Here is a 19204-nt window from a genome sequence, read left to right as displayed (position 1 = left end):
AATAGAGGAGGGAAGAGATCTGAAAGAGCTGTCACAGAACAAGTGCACCATGCCAATAATTTGAAGGATTAAGGACCTCAAGCCCTATGTACTGACACAATAGCCAGGGCCATCCTGTTCACTGGGTTCCTGGATTAGAGAGATGTTTCATATGATTCTGGTTTTCTTTTCAACTCTGGCTGAACAAACATAGCCTGTGTGCTTGCAAATCCCTTGTTAGCCATGCAAAAACTCACCACAATTTCCCTTTCACTACACTCTATGATTTGGCCTTTGGAAAATGTTGCAGTGGCTCTGTCTGGATGCCTTCACAGAACCATGGCTTTGTGTCTGGTTTAAATGGTGTGATGGTGGGAGCCCAGAGGAGGAGCCTGAAGTCAATATACCTGCGTTGGGATGTGGCACTGAGAGTCTGACCTGAGTTACACCACTTGCTGTGCTTGATCCAAGATGCTGTCTTACAAAGCCTCGCTTGAGGCGCACCTTTGCTCACACTCTGTGTCAGGGTTTGGGCATCAGTGGTGTCACAGCTTTTAGTTTTAAAATGTCTTTAAATGGTCTTCTTTCAGTGCTGTGGGCCTGAGTCAAGCAGGGATTTGTGCCTAGAGGCTCAGGTTTGGCAATGTCATGGTCAATGTGGTAAACTCTCATCATCAGGAAAGCTGACCACACAAGTCTCACAAACTTCAGTGACTTAGGAGCGTGTGCAGTATGTGTGACAATACATGTTACCTGTGTTTGTGTAAGCAAATGTGCAGTATAGCCAAAGTCTTCTCAGTAAGGAGGATTCTGATACATTTGTGAGTGGTTTTGTGCCCAGTAATCAGTTTATCTCTGTTTTCCCACACCGCTTATTGAGCCATTCCATTTGTCTTGTTTCAGTGAGGGTATTTAGACTAGCATTAAAATTCCAGAGCACCTGAGTAATGTCTCAGGGTTGTGAATGTGGTGCAATCTTTGTATTTGCACAGAGGACAAACTCTTTAAAGGAAGGGATGCCTGTCAGTTGATATTACTGTGAAGGCTATTAGACAGTTCTTCTTTAGTTAGTCCTTGCACTTGTCCTCAAGAGACATTTCAAGAGTAAAACAGAGTTAAGTCTTGCAGTGGTTGCCTGGTTGCTCTCTGGGGCAGTTTGCTGGAGATGCAGTCGCTGTGGGGAATGCTCATTCAGCCTGAGTTGCCTCTGCATTGGATTCAAAACAGTAACTTTGTGATAAAAGACTTGCTCCCTCTGGGATCGCTGCTCCTCGCAGGAAGGACCCAGTTCACTTCCTAACGGAACAACTGGCCCTGCTGCATACTTGTGTTGGTCCCTCATGTTCATGTGCCCTCTCAGAATGATTGCTACATTACTAGCTTGGCTGCTGGTAACATAACAGTCCATTACAGGCCTTTTATTTTCATACAGCAGGGGCACAGGCAGGAAGGCAGGCTTCCTGCTTTTGAGTGGAGCAGGAAGATGGGGCATTTCAGGGGACAAATGTTTGCTGTTTCCAAAATGCTGAGCAGATGGGCATCTGTAAAGTCACCTGCTGACAGCAGTAAGGTACAAAGCCTTCTCCTGTTAGAGAGGAAATGCTGGCTTTTGGCAGATAGGCAGAGTACAGTTCAAAGGGGTTTGTGTCTGAGCTGAATGGTGCAGACTTGTATTTTGAGCATTTTTTGAAAGACATTTAGGTGGGTGTTCATAAAAGCTCAACATGGTTTGAAAATAAGGTCATACATGTAGGGATGCTTTCACTTAAACCCTGGTTTCTCCATGATGTGACTTGCAGTTGCCTGCTGCTATGGGTGAGACTAGTTTGGTGGCCATGTCAACGCTAAGCTTAGATCACAGCAGTCCTGACTCCTCTGTTGCAAGCAGAAAAGATTCATTTGTGCATTCCCTGTGATCCTGTCAATTCACTTGTAGTGCTGCACAGGATAGCAGGACTGGTACTTTAACAGTGCAGACAGAGACAAGGGGCTTCTTGCACCGAGAGGTGCTAATAGGGTAGAAAGGCACAGCCAGCTTTGCTTTGTGCTGCTGGTGGATCTGCCTGATAGATGCACCTGTGCTGCTAAGCCCCTACTGCCTTCTCCATGCAAGAGCCTGAACAGAACCGTTCCTCGAGATTGGTGGATCAACATTCCTGGGGCCAGGTACAAAACAGCAAATCCTCAGCCTACTTAAATTAAAGGTACTAGACCTAATCCTTAGAAGCACTTTCAAAAGCAGAGACAGGCAAACAGCCCTTACAGACCCCAAACAGGTCAGGAGAGATCAAGAGTACGGGGATTAACCTGCCTGTGCTAGCCACAGGGCAGCCTGGGCTCTGCTCCTTTGCACAGGGATGTGTGCACACCGCTCACTGCCATTTGGCACCTCAGTGAGGCTCTAAACTGAAAATGAATGTTTCGGCCCCAGGCCTTGCTGTGAGTCATTCTCCCAGGCTGCAGCTCTTGTGATGCAGGGAGCCTTTCTTTTTTCTGAGGGGTGAGAGTATCAGGGGATAAAATCTCAGCCTTTATTTCCTCCTTGGTGCTGTTCAGCCTGGGCAAGATGAGGTTGTGTGCCTGAGGTGGGTTCAATGGTTCTGGCAGGATGCCACGGATTTTAACACCCTTCTCTGGGCTGGATGAGAGAGCCATGGACATGCATTTTCTGCCCAAGCTGTACGTCAGCTCTGAGATCTCCCGGCTGTCCGTTCTGCTCTGGGATGACGGTCACGTCCCTCTCTCCTGGGGACTGCAAGGAGCGGAGGCTGCTCCGCATCACCCGCACACTTCCCGCCCCATCTGGAGGGCAGCTCGCCTACCTTTTGTGTGCATTCATCCCTCTGAAATGAAGCAGGCTTTTCCAGCTGCCCTTGAGAGCTTGCTGTGCTTTTAGAAGGAGCAAACTTTGGTGCTAAACTTCTTCTGTGCCTCTGGCCCTTGGAGCCAAATTACGTTTGATCTTTTCTCAAACTAATTCACAGATTGAGATCTAATTAATTTCTTTTGACAACTGAATCATTTGGTGATCTTTTGATTCCTGGGCAGTCTCCACTCAAGACAAATAAAGGAGATCCTGGGGCTGTCAGTATATCAGAGACAAAAAGAACGCTGAAGGTGAAAATGCAACAAAACAGATCTGTAACTGCTGAAAAGGGACAAAAAGAACATGAGATATCCCCAGGGCCTGAGAAGGATGGAATTCCCTCTGTGTCCATTGTGTTTCCTCCTCACACAAAGGCAGCACAATCAGGCCTCTCGTGGGTTGGTACCTTTCTGTTCCGTGCATGTGCTCTTGGTCACTGGCTGCCTTTCCCTCGCTTTTCTGGAGCACCTGAGCTGATCCAGTAGTGGCCTAAGCACTTATGAAACTAAAATGGACTATTAATCCCATGCACTGCAGGGTCAACCAGACAGGGATTTCCCCACCCCTCTATTTGATCTTATTTTTACCCTAGACGGAGCATTCGCTGATTTACCAGTCAGAGCCGTCTCTTCCCCCTTCCTTTGTCTCTCCCTCCTCATTTGCCTGTGATTTGTGTTACCCACGATCAATACAGCGATGGTTGCATTGAACACCCCTTGCTTCACCGCTTGCCAAGCCCTGACCCCATCCACACCACCCACCGCTTCCCCAGCCCTCAGCGGTGGGGAGCCACCAGCCACTGCCGCGCAACAGGTCGGCGAGAGGCGGCTGCCGGGCTGCCGCCTCCCTGGGGCTCAGGCCGGCTGTGTTGCCCAGGGGAGCGCAGCCCGCCGCGAGGAGCGGAGCCCGAGGAGCGGTGCCCCGGCTGCGGCGGCTGCGCTGCGGCGCCGGGCGGGCGGAGGGCGGCGGGAGGCGGGAGGCGGGGCCCGGCCCGGCGCCGCCTGCCGGGAGCGCGGCCGCACGGCGGGGCCGGGCTGCGGGGCTGCGGCGGGACTGCCGGCCCGGCGCCTGCCCGCTGCCGCTGCCGGGACAAGGTAAGCTCTTCTAAGCGTTTGGCTTTGCGGAGCAGCCGGGGCTTTCGCAGCTGCGGCAGCTGGTCCATCTCCCCGCTTCCCCCGCGATGGAAATCGCTTTGGCTCCGTGTTATTCGTGAGATTACTGATACCCATAAGGACTAGGTGTTCTTTAAAGGGCCATTATGCTGCGGGATGTTAGCGCCTCGCTCACTGCTTTTTCCCCGAGGAGGGGTCGGTGTTACACCACAATTTTTTCAAGCCTCCTTTGCAAGTAAATTAGATTGCAGATGCAAGAGAAGTCGATTTGGGGATGAGTTTCTCGTGCTTCTAAATAGAAATGTTATTCTTCCGACGGTGGGAAGGGAGAGCAGAATACAGCATTGCTTTTAAAATGAGGGGATGCACAGGGGCGTTTTGCGTGTGCCTTGGGACTCGGCAGACTGAATGAGTCTGGTATGGAGAGCGTGTGTCTGTCCCGAGAGAGCTACAGCCGGGGTGTATGCGTTATGGTTGTTCATTCATCAGTGGCTGCAGATAATGCAATTACCGAGTCAGCGGCGCAGGGATGCTGCCCGGCGTGTGACACGCTGAGGACACCGTACTGTTAGGAAGCCAACACTTAGTGTAGTTTGGGTAAAACAGAAGCTGAGAATGGCAGCATATGAGAGCGTTGTGCCGTGACGTGGAGGAGAGGCTACCGTTTCTGAGGATTTCTATTTTCTGTGCTTCTGGGCAGAGCCGTAAATACCTTTTGCCATCTGCTTGTAAGAAATTAAAGAGTGAAAAATAATTGGCAGCGCCTTCAGGTATCGCCAGCGCCTGATGAACGGGGGATGGTTTGGATGCCTGGGAATCCACAGCACTTTTAACTACATCCTACGACAGAAAAGGCTTCATTTATGTCTCAGGTTTTTTTATGTACAGCCCTGGCATGGCTACCTCTCTCCTAAGGTGTCTCGGAAGGGAAGGGGAAAACCAAATCCCCGGTGCGATTACCATGGCCACAACTATCCCTTATTTATTTATTAGGGTATTAGAGTAGTGAAGAAAAGCTGTGCCTGCCCTGCTGTGCAGATCTCATTTCAGCAAAAGTGCCCGAGCTCCTGCTGTTACCCATGTTTGATTTCTAGTCAGTGAGTGCCCCGTGCTCCTGTCACTGCTGCTATTGCTACACCTCCACGGATGGCTGTTCACTGTAGCCCCCAAATCGAGGGCATCAGAGTGGCTGGTTAGTGGGATTTGCTCTAAGCAGAATGTGCTCTTCACTCTACCCAACAATCAGCGTTTGCTTACTCGTAGCTGCTGCTTCTTTATTGTCCCTGGTGCTGCTGTTACTGTGGCTGTTCTGGAGCAATGTTGGTATTTCATGTTTATGGATCCTGCTACTGAAAGATGTTTTCTCTTGTATTTGTTGCTACCATGTCATAAAAAGAAACAGTATCTGTCCGTGACAGCTTCTCTACCTAGAAGGTATGTGTAGGCAAGGGGAGATTTAACTTGCTCAAGGTTACTAGCAGAGTTAGTATCTCTTGACTTCTAAAGGCTGAACTACGTTGGTTCTGCTGCACATACACACATACAGAGACTAGCTGTGACACATCAGTGTCCCTAACGACTGCCAGGTTTTTTACACTCGTGCTCAGTGAGTACATTTTACATAGGACATTATTTTAAAAGAGAATCCTGTTCTACAAAACCAGTATTGACTGAGAGCACCATAAAAAGATAGGAGTAGTTTTAACTACCTAAAACACAGCGAGTGAGCCTTTTTTGGAATAAGTCAGATGTTTTGTGAGTGTAAACAGAAACACACACGTACACACAAGCTCAAGCCTGGGCTGTGGACAAGAGGAAAGAAACAGTCTCTGACAGATTTCACATGCTCACAAGGCTAACCTAAAAGTCAGGAAGGTAAGAGCTGTGTGCTCCACGTGAATAGTATCTGCAGCCTCCTTTATCTTCAATACATAAGTGATTCAGAGAGTACAAGTGTAAGGATGCCTCCAAATGTCATGTGATAAACAGGTCTCTTCTTGTGTTTTCTGTTTGTAGGGGAGGGAAAATATTTGGGGGCGGAGGGGCGAGGAGAGCTCAGAGGAGCTTCGAAGCACTCTGCAAATGCTGAATTGCAAGTTTACTGGTTTTGCAAAGGGTGAATCTGGGCAGAAAACAGGAATGTTAAACCTTTGTGCAGATTAGGTGTCCTGTTTTTAAGAATGTGCTCTGTGTGTACTCAGTTCGTGTGTGTGCAGGCACTTGGGTCACTCCTAAGAGATGGCAGCACATGTTGGTCACAGAATTTATTCATTCTGATGTGTTACTGTACACAATGTGCTAATTAATTGACGAAACTACTACAGGAGGCTTTGTCTCGATGGTATCCTGCAGCACAGAGCTACACTGGTTATCATCTGTTCCTCTGTGTTTCTTTGATGGTTCTTTTTCAGTTTTCTGGTCTTCAGCTTCACTCTTTGGTCTGTTACAGAACAGGGCAAATGGGGATATCAAGGCAGTGCTGTTGATGCTTTTGGTTCTGTTTTCAGTGAAGGCTATGGTATATCACTCCTAGGATGGATGAACAATCACCAAGTTTTCTGTCTTTGCTGAATCCTTTGCAATGAGCCAGAGAGGTTCTGTTGGTCTGATGCTGAAGTCTTCAATCCCTTCCATAATCCCATTAACTTCTGTGGAGCTATATATGTGAAGGAGCACTATGGAGTTAGGTTGTACACTGTCTGTTGTTTGTGGTGCAAGTGCTAAGCCAGGCCCAGCACTTTCATTGCCTGGCATAATCTGTAGCAGAGCAGAGGCTGCCTGTGGCACTGTGGAAACAGCGTGTGCCTTTAAAGGTGGACGGGAAGCTTTGGTGGGGTTTTTGAGTGAGATTTGTGCTTTGGCTTGGTTTAGCATGGGGAAGTGCACTGGCAGCATGGGTAACATCGTGTTCCTTGAAAATTGTGTTTAATTCAGGCCTTTGAAGTTCTCAGTCATGAGTAGGTTGTTTTATTCTTTGCTCCTACTGTGTAAAAGACCATGCTAGGGCTTTTACTTGCCGATCAAGATTTCCGAAGTAGGAGCCTAGCAAAAGCCTGAGATTTCACCCATGCTGGGTACCCAGATGCATCCCTTCAGTTCTTCCTTTTCCTTGGGTGATTGGCACTTAGTCTGTGTGTCTAGACACGGATTTATGAACCTGACCTTCAACTTTGGTACGGTTTCAGCCTCCATTCCTGTGCAAACTATACTGTGACCCTTCTACATGGCACAATGTAAGCAGGTTTTGGACTGACTTGGTATTTGGATCAGTTAGGGGAGAGGGTTTGGGAAGTGATGATGTCGAGTCATCACACTGAGCTAAGACAGCACTTACCCAAGCACAGCAGGAAAGGTAAATGTGCTGCTGGAGGTCTTTCAAAGAAGGTGTCAAACTGATGCACTCTCAGTTTCTCCAGCACTCCCCAGTCCTTTTTGCGTGGAAATTGATCTGTGCCAAACTGCAGCTCAGATAGTGATGGTCAGCCACTCTGTAATAACTCTGCTAACTAGCTATAGTTATGCCTGACTCCCTTTGGTTGCCAAGTGTTGCTAAAGCAGACACTACGTGCCATCCCAGAGAGAAATGCTATTCCAATACCAGGAGGAGTAATACCTTTCTATACACCTTCTCTCTCGTGGTCTCACTGAGATGAAGCACGATGAAGTAATTCTGGATTCCTGCATCACAGATGCCCTTCGCTGGAATGTGGTTAGAAAAACAAATACTATTAGATGAGAATAATTAGGCAGAAAAACTGGTTTGTGATGTGCTTCCCAGATCAGACACTTCACATCTGAGTTTGGGTGTGTGAATTCCTGTATGCCAGTCAGTATTTTCTTCTCTCTCTCACTCTCCCCTCACTTTCACACCTGATGTGCACGATGTAAACCCGGGTGTTTGGGTTTCCTACCCATCCACAGTAAGAGGAGATGATCCAGATTGATTTTCAGGCAAGCTTGTTCCATACCCTGTGTGAAGTCTTTCTGACAGCAGAATTATAGTATAGCACTAAATCTGTTTCTTATCTGCAGATGCCAGCATAGGCAGGCAACTCTGCCATCACTGCACAGCTGAAGGAAATGACATGTGGAGAGGGAAAGCAATTTCTACAAGAAATGATCTTTTATATCCATAGCCAATCTTGTAAGAGTTTATTGATGTTTGGCCTCTTGATAATAAAAGCTTCGAAGTGAGTGGCCTTATCTTAGAAAGCAAACTGTTGCTAAAGGGTTTTTTTTGTTTTTAGGATGACTTCTGAAATAATTCCACCTCTTTTTATCCTGAGAACTGAGAGCATTCAGTAACATAACAGCTGGGGGGTTTCACTGCCCCCCTGGAAATGGGAAACCAGGAAACAGCAGCATGCACAAAAGCATAGTTTGCCTACAGGTTTGGTTTATTGCTATCTTGGTCTTTCAAAGAGTTAAGTGTTTACATAATATGAATGAAATATGTCTGAAGACAAGAAGGCTCTTCTGGTTTTGAACAAACACTGCAACAGTCATTCACTAAGGAGCAGAAGTTGTATTTTCCTTAGAGCAGAATGAACATAATTAGGATGAAGATGACTGTGTGGAAAGGGAGGCTGAAAATTGAGCCAACTTGTCTTTGTTTCTATGTCTGCATTGATCCTGGCATTTAAAGGTCAAAAGCAGTGGTGGTTCAGTTATAATTATGAGGTTTGTGAGCTTCAGCCCACTTTCCAGCACCTGCAGCGTTGCCGTTACAAGAGGAGGAAAGCCAAGCCTAAAGGTCCTCACAGTCAAGTGCCTTTTATCATCATAGGCATAGTTCTTCCAAGGCAAGCAGGGCCAGGCAGTCATGTGAGACCCTAAGAGAGAAAGGCCAGATTTAGGGACTGTGTGCTTGGAGCTTTGCCCAGCTACACCAGTAGCAGTACTGACTCGAGAGGCAGCCCTGGGCTGTGCTTGGCTCAAGTGCACCGTTTAGGAGAGCTACGAAAAATCAGCGAACCTTGCGTTGGAACAGCGTCTTACTTGATACAGTGTGGAGTTACAGCTGCCATCTCAGATCAGGTCACCTGAGATTTTACACAGTGTTGGTGGTAGATAAGGATATAGGTACAAAACTGTCCGTGTCTAGGTGAATTTATGGGTAAGCAAGGGACAGTACTAGGTAGCAGTGTTCCCTGCTCTCTGTGTTCATTGCTGTGGTGTACTCTGAGCTCTCTAAACACTGTGGTAAACTATTTCCAAGTGATTCTCTGGGAGTACCACTGAACACCCATCCAGAGGTTCCTGCCAGGGAGTAAATGGATTCACTACTCTGGACAACCTCTGTCTCCAGAAGCCTTAGAGAAGATCTTTGTCTTAATTACAGCGGAGTCCCCTTTGTCGTGTAGCGTGAGAGATGCTGCACGTAGTATTCTGTATATCACCTTAGAGTTGCCAGTCAAGTCTTGTGTTGCCAAGAAAAGTGTGGTGGTTTACTGCTTAGCACCCCATACCAGTGTAACGTGCTTCAAGAGCCCATCTTCTCAGGAACCTGTTGGGCACAAGTCTGCAGAATCGGGAAAGAATATGTGGCGTGCACAACCACGCTGGGTGAGAGTGAAAAGCTACGTGTGCCCCCCAGCCATGGCTTCAGAAAGAAATGAGTAGGTATCACGCGTTGTCCTCATGCAGTGTGACATTTGAAAGGCTAGAAATAGCACTCTGATAACACATTTTAATAGGTGACTAGATGGATAGTTTTGTTTCTTCTCTTGAAAGCTCTGGCTGTGCTGCCAGTACAACTAGACTGAAAGCTCTTAAGCTGGTTAATTATTAAAAGCACCCACTAAATATTTAACATATTTTTATTGTATATCCTTTTATCTATTGATACTGTTCTTCTTCTGACACTTTACAACAGCAGAGGAAAAACTAATCACAACCTATGCTAAGAACTTACGTGGCTTCCTAGAAAAGATTAGAAGTGAGCAAAGGTTGTGTCAATATTTGTTTCCTCACTCTCTTTGCTGCAGTCTCTCCCCACTTTCTCCACAGTACCTCTGAATGTGTTTGTTGGGTAAGTGAGCACGGTTTTTCTCTTTTTCTTGAGATGTGGTGTACATTTCTCTGTCCAACAGTTCTGTGTCTGCCCTTTGGCCAGGTGTTATATGAGTGTGGAGTAAGTGCAAATCCGTGTGGCAGTTTGCTTTCTAGAAGGTGAGATGTGCCAAGCAAGGGTCACACTGTGCTGTAAGACCTGGGCAGAACACATTCATGAATAATACATGGCTCTGTGTCCTGCCTCCCCATATTAATAGGCACTCTCACTTAGCATATCTGTGAGCTGGGAGCCTTCACTGCCAACTGTACAAACGGTTGAAAACCCATAGAATCAGAGTCCCCAGACCTGGAAATTGTGTTGCCTCAGGCACTTGAAGACATTTGGATGCGAATTTAGCATCTTGAACATGCCATCAGAATACTTGTATGCTCTCTGCTTGCTGCTCAGACATCACGTTTCCAGGAGCTGTACAGGTCGTGGTGTGGCTCTCGAAGCAGTGCCTCGTTCCACGTGTGCCAGTGCGAGAGGACAAACAATCTGTTACCATTCTTCATCCTTTTTTTGCAGCAGGTTCTAGTTTATTGCATGGATTCAAACAGCACTGGCACCAACCAAGATCAAAGTCCTCATAACAATGGGCCTTGTGCAAATACACCAGCGACAGCATTGACTCAGCATGCTGTTGTGCTGGGGACGTGGGGAGGATGGGGAGAGGACGGGGAGGTGGTGGGGCACGGTGCTGCTCACATGGGCTCAGGCCTGGGCATACTTACTGACAGCAAGTTTTTAACAAAAGTGTTGTTAAAATGTATGTCTTACCACTTCAGCTTGCTAGGTGGTCTCTGCAGCACTGTTCAAACACCAGTGTCAGGATTTGAATGCAATAATATTTGAGATGAGTATCAAATGTAACAGTAGTGTCATAGTTTGGTTTTTCTTTAAAATTCCTTACACTTGCAAAAGCCCCCAAAGGCTGTTTGCTGATGGGATTCCCATGGCCCTGTGCCTCATTGCAGAACAAATGGATACAGATGGGGCATCAGTCTTTGTGCTTCTGGTACTCAAGGAGGGATTGCTGGACTTAAATCATGTTGCTCATATCTAATGAGCTGAGAAACGTGATGCACATCCCTTTGCATGACAGTTGTGATCCTCTGTGGAAACACTGCACTGTGGGGCTAAAACCAAACAGGAAGAACTCTAACTAAAGGGTTTCTCAAGCAAGTAAACTAGCTGGAGATTCTTGGGTTAGAAGCCATGGAGGACAGAAGGGAGTCCTGTTATTTAGCTCTGAAGGGTGGAAAGCGGGATAGGCTTAGCAGTCAGATGTTCCACATCAAACCATTCTGTTCAGTGCAGGAAATGAGTGAGGCAGAGACGTTTCTTCTCCCTGCTGCTGGCTTTAACTTGTGGCACTCGTGACAGGAAGGATTTTTTCCTCAATCTCCACTATTTTGTGTGGCTGTTTCACTTTGGGTGCAATTTTGATTAAAAGGAACCTAAGTCTCTTGTTTTGCCATCAGAAACGTCTCAACATCTCCCCTCATCTCCTCCATCTCCTCCCTTGGAGCGGGGGTTGTAGTATCACTGTCCCAACGTGTGCATGTGTGAGACTGGAGATGGCCTCTGGAGAACCATCTGCTATTTTGTGAGGCTTCATTAAAGAGAGAGCCACAGCCCTTTGCCATCTCACAGCCCTCCCTTTTGTTCTTTCTTGCTGCCTTGCTTTGTTTTTCACTGGAGCACACACAGTAGGAGTGACTCAGATGTGCGTGTTTGTGCCCACTGACGGGCACGGTGTCAGCCGTGTGCTCGCTGTGTTGACCCAAACAACTGTTCTGCTGCTGATGCTGCACTCACTGGAGCTCAGACACAGTGTGAGCTGTGGTATTTTGTGACTCATGCTTCATCAGACTGTGTTCCAGCCCTCATCAGCGCAAGGGACCCAAGGTCTGATCCAAATGTGTTGGAGTTGGTGGAAACAATCTTATTGGCTTCAGTAAAGTAGATTTATCCAGAGAGGTTTTGGGCTGGGTTGTCAAGACAGGATGTTAAATAATTGCTCTCTTTTGGTTTTTAAATGTAAGTCGGGCTGGAATGAGTAGAGAGTGGGAGAGGACGTGGAAATCCTGCAGTGGCGTTGTGGTTCATTGTTACTTCTGAAGCAATGCTGTAGGAACAGCCCCTTACAGCAAATGCCAAACCCTCCTGCTGAACACTACACCGTTTGCCTTCTGAGCCTCCTCATGGCCACAGAGATTCCCTGCTTTGAGGAGATGACATTGGCAACTTCCAGTCACAAGCAGCTCAGCGTTTCCTGCTGGTCTGGGGACTGTGCAGATTCCTCAAAGAGAGATGATGGAGAAGCTCTGGCCAGGGCCAAAGATATCACCAGCTCACAGTCCAGTAAGAGAAGGCAAAGTGTGCATCTCCACCTCTCCCTCCCAAAGCAGAGCTGTTGGGAATTTCTCCACTGTTGATGTGCTTACATGAGCGGTTTCATTTGCTTTTTGGTTACCACTGGAACTGAGTGGGGTTTATTTTTTGATTGAATGGGACATTTCTCCTCTCTTCTTGTCAAACACTGTCCTGCTGCCTTTGTAGGTGAAGTGCTGTGTTATGATTTGTTTCTTTTTTAACCCCATATAGTGTAGTTCACAGAGCCTGTTGTAGTTCAGCCCTGTGACTACTTCATGATGTGCCCATGTTCAATTGTAACAGCTTATAAGCCCCTGGCTGAGAGACATGATGGATGTTTCTACAGAGACAGTTTCTTTTCTTTTATAGGAACACTAACATTTTATGATAAATGATTTCAATACCCATCTATCACAGTTTTTATCCCTCTACTAGCATGTTGCAGTACTGTAGCAGTAGCAGGCCAGCCAGTCTCTCACCTTTGGGATGAAGATGGGAGAAGTCTGTAAGAATTTCAGGCTGATTACAGGCTTTAATTAAGACCCTTGTGCTCTAGTACATTCCCTGCTACGTGAGCTAAAGCAAAATCACTGTTAGTGGGTAGTGTCTCAGAGCTCAGCAGTTGGGTCCCATCCAGGCTCTATACTCATCTGTTCAGTCTTTTCAAGTGAAATCTAGCTTTCTAATTAAAAAAAGCCATAAAAATCAACCATGATATTTTGTACAGACTCATGACCTTCACAAGTATCATGCTGCTTCTCAGGCGTGTCAGCTGAGACAAGAATTCAGTCACCTGGCAACGGGAGTCCTTCATGAGCCCCGAGTACAAGGACATCCCAGAGCTTCTGTTTGCCTCCTAGCAATGAGTGACAGGAAATCCTTGCTGCTTGAGCTGCTGGATGTCACAGACCTCTTTATCTTAGGTGGCTCCTTGATGCTGACCTAGCCTCTGGTTGACAGCTTCTCAGACAAAGCCTAATCCTATGCAAAGTCTGCTTTACTTGGCATCTTACCAAACCAGAGTTTGTCCTCGTATTAATTCAGAATCACCTAATTATTTCTGGGTTTATTGGCTTGCTAAACTAAGGCCAAGAGAGAATGCAATTCATTTTGTATTTGGGAAGACTCCCACTGAAATGAGGATCATTTTGCTTAAATAAGGAGCCTTGGGATCACTGCCTCTCGTTATTAAGGCTCTATTAGAAACGAGTCACTGCCACGTTACCTCCTCTTGCCATCATGCAGACAGAACAAACCAAATCTGTCTCCTGCAAGCTGGTGACTGCACAGAGTGTAGATGCAGGGGAGAGCATTCACCAGCAAGCCTAACTGAGCCTGTCTCAGCACCCAGCTTTGCCCCCCTGCGACACTGTGCCCACGTTCTAGTTGACACATGGAACAGGGCTCCCTGAAGCACCTGTCATGCCTCTTGATGTGGTGTCTAAGAGGGGAGGTTTCTATTTCCAGCTCTGTTACCGATATAGAGCAGGGTAAATTACACAACGTTCTGGTATGCTGCTGCCTCTGCCCTCCTCTCTGTGCTGTGGCTGGAGGACTTTTGCTGGCCAGTAAGAGTTGCCTTCTACAGCTCCTGTACAGTGGGATCCTTGGTTTATTTGTGCTAGTGCTCGAGGTGATTTTTGGGCAGGAGGAGGATGTTCTGTCCACATCTAATATTTGAATTTACATGAGAACATAACTGATGCAGGAGGCAGCATTGATGGCTCAGTCCTGCTGGGTGCATACTGCTTGTGATGCCATCCAGGGCAAGCAGCAAGTGGACTCGTAAGAGCAAATGTGAGCAAGAGGTCTGACTCTGCCTGGACCTTTGCAAGGGTACAGAGATGTTAGCTCTGGCAATGTCCCCTCCTTTTGGATGTGCTGTAGAGGCACAGTTCCAAGCATCTGTTGTAAGCTACCCCAGAAGTGTCTGTGCTCCCTGTAGTGAGCACAGGAACTTTCACCACGTGTGGTTCATGGGAGTGACTTTGAGTCATTATGAGTGGAAAGCACAACAGATATGTGAGATGCTATCTTTGTGGGAAAAAAGTCCATTGCTGAAGTTGACTTAATCATCTTTCCTACTGTAACCTTCCACTCCAAACACTGGGGCTTTGTACATTTTCTTCTGCTTGGTCAGTGTTTTGTGCAAGTCTGCTCGTCATAAGAGCTTCATAAGCAGTGGGTGTTATCTTTCAACTCTATTTTGCTTTCCCCTCCATGAAATTTTGAGATAAACACATTTATAGCCACTGAGTGGTGTGGACCATATGTTCCTGTAAAAGCTATAATTTCCCACTGAGGCCTTCTGTTTCTATTAAGGCTTTCTGGATGTGTGCTAAATGCTCTAATACCCACTGACGTGGAGAGCTGCATTGCAGCCCAGCTGGGTATGGTGCTGGTGCCTGATGCTGAGACATGAACCCAAAAGCATAGCTGAAGTATTTGGAGCCTTACCTGAGGCCAGGTCTGCGTCTGAGAGAGGAAGATTTCTTCTTTAGCTGTATGCAACAGAGAACACCTGCAAAAAAGCCTGCTGGCATGGTGGAGACTGTTGTTTATGCTCCCAGAAGGATGACAGCACAAGAGCACTCTGAGGCAGTGTAAGAGAGGAACAACTATTCAATCACTAATAATTCAGTAGCTCATATAATTCAATTCACTGGATACCCTGGACATTAAAAGAACTAAAACAACTGTCACTTTCCCCAAGCCATTTTATATCTCAGACACCCTACATAGCACATCAAGTTGCCACAGACCTTCCCAAGGTGCTTAATGGTACCTGTAGAAGAGCCATTGGTTCCTGAATTATCCTGAGCGATGCTGAGCTCCCTCAGTGTGCCCAAGCATTCCTGTCCTCAGGTGTGAATTACATGCTGAAGTACCCGTGTAAGCCTGCTCCACTTTTTAGTAGCATTATTGAGGGTGACCAGCCTGTGACTTAAAGGGTATCTGGCTCTGTCAGTTTGCACTTTTTCTGAGTGCCAGCTCGGAATCAAGCAGGGATGTGTGGATGTGGCAGAATTGGCTGGTTTTTGTTGGTGTGGCAGCAGCTGGCATAGCATGGGGCACAGATGTGGGGTTATGTTGAGACAAGGACTGGACACCGAGATCCCTGCAACTATGAACGTAGGGTGGGCAGTCTCCCTGCTGGGAGCTGGGCTCTCACTCTGGGGAGTCTCAGATGTGAGTCAGCAGACTCTGGTGCTCTGTGCTGTCCCAACCAGAATAAGAGGATAATCTTAAGAACAGGCCATGGACAAGGAGCAGCAGAGGGATAAAAGGTGTGAGTAACTTCCTCAGTTGCCACAGGCTCCTCTGGTACTCCAAAGAATGAGTTATCCCAACTCCAGTTGCTATAGAAGGCATCTACACAACTAGTCCTCAGTCAACCTGTGGGTGCCCAGATTAGGAAAGCTGGAACCACAAGAGCACAAGGAAACAGAAACCAAATCCAGTTAGCTGAAGGAACAAGAGATTCAGCACAGGTACTCTGTCAGATGGGATCTTGTGCAGCAGCTGTTTTCCCTCCTTGCTCTTAAAAGAAACTTTGTAGATTTTTAATGTTTTTTTCGAATCCAAACAATGTGGTTTGTTGTGCAATTCTTGTCAGTTTCCCTTCCTGAGCTTAAAAAAGGACATTTGCTTGTAAACATGAACCTGAAAGGGATGTTTCTGTGATTGCAGAGTAGCCAGCTGCCTGCTACATGGCTGTCCTCAAGCTGAGGGCTGTTACTTTCTGTGACCCTCTCTTATTCAGTGGCTGAACTAAATCAATTAAACATTTAATGTCCTTCTGGATCCTTCTGCAGGCCAATATTAAATAATCTATAAAAGGTAAAAAGTACACTTGTGATCTCTTGTGGGCTGAGGGGGTGGGGGGTTCTGTTCCATAGAACAAAGGCCCAAAGGCTCCCTGTTTCCTACCCCTGGTTTTGTGCTCTATGAAATAAACATGCCCCGTGTCCTTTTATAGAATAATTTCTCCCAGAGCATATGTATAATTGATGATCTGGCAGAGCCCTCCCAGGGATCTTACGGGAACGAAGGCTGACTAAACTGTCCAGGGAAGGGGTGGTTTTTATTTTGATAGCTTAAGAGTTTAAAGCAAACAAACACCTGGATAAATATTTGCGAGAAAAGTCGGTGCCTGCCAGAGGGTAAGGGCTTGCTGGGATGGGTGGCTGACAGAGCTTCAAGCCTACGACTAGGGCACCTCAGGAAACCAGAGAATAAGAGCAATTGTCAGGCCCTCAGGAATTCTTTTAAGCAGGACTGGAAAGGCCGTCTGTTAGTGTGTATTTCACCCGGGAAGGCAATGTTATAGAAATTAGACTGATGAGCAAAACATTCTTTATGGTGGTAAATGTTAACTAAACAGTAATGAACACACCTTTTTGTACACCATGAGCCAGGCTGCCCCTGTTTGCTCTGAGCAGAAAAGCCCTGTCAGAGCTGGAACGTCCTTTCCCCGAGCAGACAGCGTTGCCATCTCTGTGCCTCTGAGCATGGAGGAGCTCCGAAAACATCCTTTCTGTTTTCCTTGCTGCTGTTGATAATTAGTAACTCCTCTGGCTTCGGGAATCATTCCATTTCTTTGTGCAGGAAGGCTTTGTGTCTCATTTTGTCAGGTCCTAATCGTGCCATTGTGTCTTGCTGTGTAAAAGCTGACTCTGATACAGGGTCAGCTCCCTGTAAGTGTGTGGCTGGGGCGAGGGAGATGCACAGGGCTGAGGTGGAAGGAAGGGCCGGGAAGGCTGCTGGGCAGAATCTGTCTGGCAGTACAGACCAGGGCTGTTCTCCCTTCCAAGGAAACAAGATAAGTCATAAAGTCACGCCCTGTCCTTCGGTTCCAGACAGAAAACAAGCTCTGGACTGCTGCTCCTCTTTCACTTAACTCTGTGTGTGTTGTTAGTGCGGTGCTTGCGTGTCTTCTGGGACTTGTCTTTCAGTTGCCTGAACGTAGCTAGACAAATGTAATTGATTTGATTCCCTGAGAAGCTTGAGAGAGATATAAAAAGTTAGATGTTTTGTTTTGTTAAACTAATTCCTATCTATGAAAGCATGTCCCATTAGTTACTGTTTGGGATTATGAAGTATTCCACATGTGCCTTGGGCTGGTGCTTGATGCGCTCAGTGCTCTCCTGGATAATGGCAACTCTCTCAACTGTGTATTTTAAGTCTTCTGCTGCTTTTGGAGTAGCTATTGGAGAGCATTATCTCTGTGCTCAGGGAGTTGTGCCAACAAGAACATGTACTTGCTGTCCTTGCTGAGGAACTGCAAATGACACGAGTACTGTGTCATCAGTGAAGTCACAGGCAATCCCTGTTGCTTCCATCGTTGAGGCTGCACAGCCTCAGTGCAGTAAGGTGCTCCTCCTTTGCACAAGCTGTTGGCTTGTAAATACTCTGGAGAATGTGTCTCAGTGCTCCTCTAAGACAGAAAGCAACCATGAGAAGACATTGAGGAGAATGCAAAATGCAAGAGGAGACTCCTGAGTCTTTACAGCCTCAGCCTTTCCCCACGCTGCTGCTGCTTTCTTTAAGAGGATGAGGCAGTGGGGTTTTTTTCTGTACTAGTTTATTTTGAATTCATGGTTAAGTTCCAGGCAAGATTAGAAATAGAGCTTTGGTCTGGATTTGAGCAAACTGCTGGCACTAGAGCTGCATTTGATTACTCCAGTGCAATCTTTTTGAGGTCTGTGGTTCAGATGGGCACTGACACTAAACTGCGTCAGACAGTCGTGCAACGTTAATGTAAAAGGACAGCAATGCTCCTCTGTGTGAAGTTCATCATACTGGCATGCCTGTCTGTCAAATCTCTATTGCTAAGAGGAAAGGAAAATATTTGCAAAGGAAAGCCATGTTCTGAAGGAAGCCCTGCAGTGTGTACCATGTTGCTGGGATGCTCTCAGGGCTGGTGATTAGAAAATCTGTCCCTGCTTATGCCACTCTGTCTTTCCAGGTATTTCAAGATAGGCAGGAGTTCCATCTCCTCTCTTGTCAAGAAGCATAGAAGCAGCAGGAGAGTACTGTTTGTCTAGTTATTTGGCCCTTCTTGGCCTTAAGGGACAACATCATCATGAGTCTGGAATGATCACTAGTGTGTATTTTCCGTGGAGTACAGTGGCCATCCATTTCCTCGGAGGGAAGATGCCTCTGCTTATTTTTAGCTCCTGCTCCAAGGAACCTTGGTATTCTATGTAGAAATTAAATCCTTTCTTTTTTGCTGAGCCAGCTCAGGGCATTGAAAGCCCTGTGCTTAGACCCAGACTGAGTTCCCAGTCTGGTCCTTGTCACTGATTTTCTCACACAGGTTGAGGTGAGGCTGCACGAAGCCCCTGTGTAGGACCTGGAGAGTTGCACACGGTATGGAGAGGTTCAGCTGCAGTAGTTTCATCCAGTAGCCATGCTGCTGTAATTGTAATTGCAGTATGTAATTAAGGTGCTATGGAGCTGTATCACTCACATGTACCCTTTTGTCATTAGACATGTATGATTGCATGTGAATTCTCAGGTGCCATAATCCAGTAGAGGCACTGATGCCTGCAACCCAGGCAAAGCCGCCTCTGCAATCATACAGCCTTTTACACCGGGGCCACTGACCCTCGTATCATTTCACTCTACCTTGCTTGACTGAACCTGACATCATTTCACTCTAAGGTGTCTTTTTATTGCTCCTGCTGAGCAGCACGATGGTCAGCAGCAAAGAGCTCAGTGCCAGTGAGAGATTGTTGAGTGACTGAAGAAAGCATCTACAGAAATTGTGTGGCTTTCACGTGTGGGCATCTCTGTGGCTGGTTCCTGCTC

The 19204-nt window shown here is 46.9% G+C and overlaps 1 protein-coding gene across 1 annotated transcript in view; it reads left to right on the top strand.

Annotated features, from left to right (window-relative positions):
* Nucleotides 1-3860: 3860 nt before the first annotated feature.
* Nucleotides 3861-19204, top strand: part of SORBS1 (sorbin and SH3 domain containing 1) — a 145897-nt gene continuing 130553 nt past the window's right edge. Inside the window, exon 1 of the mRNA XM_062001183.1 lies at nucleotides 3861-3939. The gene's annotated coding sequence lies outside the window, so the exon portion shown is untranslated. The remainder of the gene's footprint in view (nucleotides 3940-19204) is intronic.

Source organism: Colius striatus, chromosome 8 (assembly GCF_028858725.1).
Source record: "Colius striatus isolate bColStr4 chromosome 8, bColStr4.1.hap1, whole genome shotgun sequence".
Lineage (NCBI taxonomy): Eukaryota > Metazoa > Chordata > Aves > Coliiformes > Coliidae > Colius > Colius striatus.
This window is presented reverse-complemented; position numbering and strand designations above follow the sequence as displayed.